Here is a 6,000-nt window from a genome sequence, read left to right as displayed (position 1 = left end):
ACAATTCAAACACCTCTCGACGTACCATGCTACATCCCTTTTCATGAAGGGCCACCAGTAATTGTGTCTGAGGCCTCTGTACATTTTTGTAACCCCCGATTGAATTGGGAACTTGGATTTGTACGCCTCGCCCATTAGTGTCTAGCAGGTCCGACTAGAGTACGGAACCCAAACTCTTCCATGTAGGTTTATCAACCCGCGATAGTCTACATCAAAAGTGGAAATTTGTCCTACAATTATTTTGTTTTTTCGGTTCTCTTCTTTGACTGCTTTGTTCTGAGATTGATTGATCATTTCAAGAAAGGGAGCGAGCACAGTCATTATTAGACATATGTCGTTTATCGACGTACTGTTTATCTTCGAACTTAATGCATTAGCCACTATGTTGGCCTTGCCTGGATGGTAAAGGAATTCGCAGTCATAGTCTTTCACGACATCCAACCATCGACGTTGCATCATGTTCAAATTTGGCTGATCCATTAGGTATCTCAAGCTTTTATGGTATGTGTAAATGGTACACCGAACTCCGTATAAGTGTCTTTAAATATTGAGAGCAAAAACCACTGCTCCTAAACCCATTGCATGAGAATGGCTCTGAAACCAATGATTGATGCATCACAATAAACTACCATGTCATCAACACCCTCGGGGAGGGTCAACACAAGAGCTTCACATAACTTCTTTCTCATGGTCTCAAATGCTAATTGTTACTTAGGAGTCAGGACCTAAATGAAAAACCACACCATTCTTCGTTAAACGGGTCATTAGTACCCCAATCTTGGAGAAGTCTTGAATAAATCTTCTATAATATCCAGCTAATCCCAGAAAACTCCAAATCTCAGGGTGTTCATAACCTGCCACTACATTACTTCCTCAATTTTGGACGGGTCGACCAAAATGCCATCTTTGGTTAAAAGATGACCAAAATGCCATCTTTGGTTAAAAGATGACCAGAATTCGCAGTTGGAGAACTTTGCATAAATTTTCTCCTTTCTTGGAACTTCGAGTATCACCCTTAGATGCTCATCATGTTATTCTTGAGTCTTGGAAAAGGCCAAGATATCGTTGATAAACACGATCATAGATCGATCGAGCATATGTATGCACACACGGTTCATCAAATCCATGAATGCAGCGGGTGCATTGGTGAACCCGAAAGGCATCACTACAACTCAAAGAGGTCGTACCGAGTTCTGAGGGATTTCTTTGGTATAGCCTCCTCCCTTGCTCGCATTTGGTGATCTACGGACGTAGATCAATCTTGGAAAACCATGAAGCTCCATGAAGTTGATCAAACAAGTCATCAATCCAAGGTAGTGATTAACGATTCCTTGTTGTGAGCTTGTTAAGTTCCCCGTGCTCAATGCACATTCTATTCGACCCATATTTCTTCTTGACGAACATCATCGGTGCTCCCCAAGGTGAACTGTTAGTTCGAATGAACTCTTTGTCTATCAAATCTTAAAGTTGAGTGGAAAACTCTTGCATTTCTTGTGGTGCAAGACGATATGGTGTTTTGGCTATTGGCGCCGCACCACGGATTAGATAAATTCTAAACTCTACCTGCCTCTCTGGAGGAACACCAGGTAAGTCCTCGGGAAAAACATCAGGGAATTCACAAACTATAGGTACTTCTTTAATGGTTTCATTCATCTTCTTCTTCCGAGTGTCAATCACATAGGCCAAAATACTTTTGGAACCCTCGCCTTTGATGCTTAGTGCTCCCCTACTATTATATACATCCCTCACATAAGAATGGGAATAAGATTTATTAGAAAACTAGTGTCGTAAATTTTTAGGGTACAACTACGGTAAACTTTTTCTTCTTTAACAGTTCGATCGTCAGCTATCTTGACCTTTAGAGGGTAATCCAAATTTTCTATAGTGACATCATGGCTCTTTCTAAACTTAAGTGATACAAAGGAATGACTTGCTCCCGAATCAAATAATACTAAGGCATGCATAAAGTTGACTAGAAACGTGCCCAATCCCATATATAACAAATATAAGCACTAAATGGTATAAAGTGACCTCATAAAATCAAGGAGAAGATACCAATTATGACGTATGGTGCCTCCTTGGCCTCCTCTGCCGTGAGCTGAAAAGCTCGTCTCTTCGCCCTTGTAGCTTCAGCCCTGCCTTAGTGTCCATCGGTTATCCTCAAAGTTGCAGGTACCGAATCCCGAAATGCACATGTTGGTTTCAGAAGGGGATATTCGGCCTTGATATGTCCCATCTAGTTGTAGTGGAAACAAATACGCATCCCATGCACCCCCTTGTCTACAATCTCGACTATAATGTCCCTCCTTGCCGCACATATAGCATAACAAAGCATTACAAACTCCCTCGCACTATTTACCATAATTGTTACACCTAGGGCCCCTTTTCCCTCCATACCTTGAATCAACAAGTTTGAACTTCTTGACTGTTGGCTGAGACGGAGTCAGAGTCTGCCTATTCTCGTTTTTCTGTGTTTCTAAATCGATCTCTCTTTTCCTGGCATGCAACTACATCTCTGCTAAGGTCTGGTATTGATTGTTTGATACAAACTTCCTGATCTCCATATTGTGCATATTCAGTTATCAAGCCATTTTCAACTTCTCTAAGGATGCATATTTTGGGCAAAACAAGGCTCTTTTGGTGAACATCTTGGTAATCTCCGTTACTGATTCCATTATCTGTTTGAGCAACAAATATTCCTGAGCTAGTCACCCCCTTTCTACCAATGAGACTAGAGATGCACAAACCCAGGATCCGATCCGATCCGATCCGATCCGGTCAACAATCCGATCCGGACAAATCCGATCAGAATCCGGTCAAAATCCGATCCGAATCTGGTCAACAATCCGAATCCGATTTGAAACCGGTTTGATCCAGATTTTTTTTATTTTTACCAGATTTTTCGACGGTTTAAGAACCGGTTTTTTTAGGATCCAGTTTGTGATCCGGGGGTAAATCCGATTTCGAGTCCGAAAAGTCAAACCGGTTTGAATCCGGTCACCGGTTTAATCCGATCCGGTTTGGTCAAAATCGGTTTTGACCGAAATCGGTTTTCGGATCGGATCGGTTTCATTTCGAGGATCCAGTTTTTGTGTGCACCTCTAAATGAGACATACTTTACCCTGAACTCTTCAACAAACTGCTCCCAGGGTACTGCGTTCTTCTCAGTGGGTGAATAGTTCTTAGCGACAAAGTTCTACCAGTCTTTTGCCCCAAAACGAAGAAGGTTTTGCGCATATCTGAACTTCAGATTATCCGAACAAGCGCAAGTGTATAAACATCCTTCCACATCTGAAATCCATCTCATAGCAATAATTGGGTCCTCGACACCATCAAACTCTGGGGTTTTGGTGTTATTGAAATCTCGATAGGGCATTTCCTTGTCTGCAGACAGTGTTGCAGCAAAAACAAAGTAGTGGTTGGAACATAAACAATACTAGTGATGGCAACATACTGCTCATCGAATAGGGATATTAATTCGTTCTTAATAGATCTGAACATTAATGGAATTATCTCCTTTACGATCGTCGATACCGCAACCTCTATCCAATCACACATATCAGTCTCGCTTGGACCTAACCCATCTGACCTTGTTCCAGAAGCATAACCTCTTGATTTAGTGATCATCACCATACAGAATATATAAATGAGATATATTAATACAAAATCATAGAACTAACTCATAATAGTATTTAAACCTTCACTAGATCCTTAGTAACCTAGTGGCTCTACCTGACTCTCGTATAGATCCTGTGTTTCCGGTAGTACGGGCCTATACTACCTTCCACACCTATCCTTACTAGATCCAAGAATTATCCCAATTTTTCCAAATTACTACACTCCTCTACCGATAGGCCTTTTCACACACCTAGTGGTACTTGGTCCTAATCATTAACTTTTATAGAATTTCTTCTAGGATTACCTCTATCCTTGAACCTGTACCATTAGAAGTCTCTACTAACATCACTAGTCGCCATGTGTATGCAAGTTGTATGAAGTCTAGGATTGGATAAACGGTCAAATAAATGATTCTACCCTAAGCCCACAACTAAAAAAGGAACAAGAAGTAAGGCTGAATTAAGCATTCTAAGGCTATAGAATCGTTGTTAGGTACAACTCTAAAGCATATACTTAGTAATTATTTTTAAAACAATCTCCAAGGCTACAAGGCTTCCTAAATATCACGCAACTCTAACATACAATTCCTAAAGAGATCCTTAGCCTTGATACTAGCATGCATTTCTAACAATTGACAGATATATTCAATATGGATATATTGGGAATCAATTTCCTTTCTGAGCTCCGACTGACTATACGCATCACATCTTTTTCCTTTGTATAAAATTATTTTAAAAAGATTTGTAAAGATATTCAGATCCTTAGTTTGAGTCTGGAATCACACTAGTGTTCATCCAATTCTCTCAAACCAGGGCTCTGATACCAACTTGTAACGTCCTGATTTTTAACACAATTGTTTTCTATATAAATAACATAATTTCAAGAACCCATTTTCATTGCAAGATCATCTTCATACATTTATTAAGGAAAGTTTTAGCGGAAGTGTAAAAACATTATTAATTCATTTAATGTGAGTACAATCATGCTAGAACCTTTTCACGATCAGTAGAACAACCTTAAAAATAGTCATTCAATAACTCTAAGTCGAGGCCTAATGAGTTCCCCAAGATACCATATACCACAATACATATGAAAGCATACAAACAATGGCTCGTGACCTTTCGCTGCTCTACCGATACCATGTGTTTAGACTCTCGGCCTATCGTTGTTCCGTCTTCAACACCAGTCAATAGGCTGACGGCGTGACACCGTTCCACCGTCAACCCTTCGGATAACAATAATGAATAAATCATGTATACTACACACAAGCACATAGAGATTATACCTTCATCTCTACACTACTATTTCTTATATCCTAGCATAAACGGATATATATTTTAATACATAATATGGTGAGGTAACTCAATCTCAAAGCAGCTAAGTATATAGTTTTAAAGGTAGCCTGAACAACACGTATCAACCTATAATATACTCTACTAGTTATTAACCATTTAAGGATAATGACTAGTATTTAGATTCTTCACTAATCCAAATGAATATTGAGTTCTATCAAATAAGTAATAACTAGGTAATATCATATCAGAGGTAGGATCCATTTGGAATACTGAGTATATTGTTTGGAAAATCCAATTTAAACACCTCACTAGATCTAGCCTAGACATCACTCCCGTAAGTATATCAATCAATATTATGACTTGGAATCACTGATAAATCTTATTTATAGATTCGCTAAAATACTCCAAATAACTAGGGAAATTCGGACACAAGGTTGGGGAGGTTTAGAGAGAAATGGGTTTGAAAGTGTGAGAAAATGAGCTGAATTCGGAGGCTATTTATCGGCAATTTACGATGGCGTGTCGCGCCTAAAGATAAGAGTGCGGCTCGCTTTTGTCGTGTTGGCCCCATTCTGTTCTTGCCACGTGTCACCATTTCTCACATCCACATTGTCTTCGAGACTTGGTCTCCGGCCATGCCACGTGGCTCCCTCTGGTGGTTCCACGTCATCGTCTTTGCATGTATTTTCGCAACTTTCGAAAAATCATAACTCTCGCATATGAGCTCCGTTTTGAAGTTCTTTATATCCATGCGTTCTTCTTGACGAGTAATACAACTTTACTTTGGGTCTCAACAACTAATTCTCATTTTAGTTTTACCTTATATTTTACGAAGGCTTATACTGCTAAAATTGTTGCAAAAATCATAACCTTTTCATATGAACTTCGTTCTCGACGTTCTCTATATCGACGAGTTTGTATTAACGACTACTTTGATTCTCGTTTAGATTGTTTTGGCTAAAAAGCAACTAATCTCTATCTCACTTTTTATGACACCCATTGCTTTGTCGGACTGAACATGAAACTTTGAAAAATCATAATTTCTTCATATGAAGTCAGATTTCAGCGTTCTTTGTACTTATGGTTT

The sequence above is a fragment of the Lactuca virosa genome, chromosome 8 (assembly GCF_052849685.1).
Source record: "Lactuca virosa cultivar CGN04683 chromosome 8, Lactuca_virosa_CGN04683_v6, whole genome shotgun sequence".
Taxonomy (NCBI): Eukaryota; Viridiplantae; Streptophyta; class Magnoliopsida; order Asterales; family Asteraceae; genus Lactuca; species Lactuca virosa.
This window is presented reverse-complemented; position numbering follows the sequence as displayed.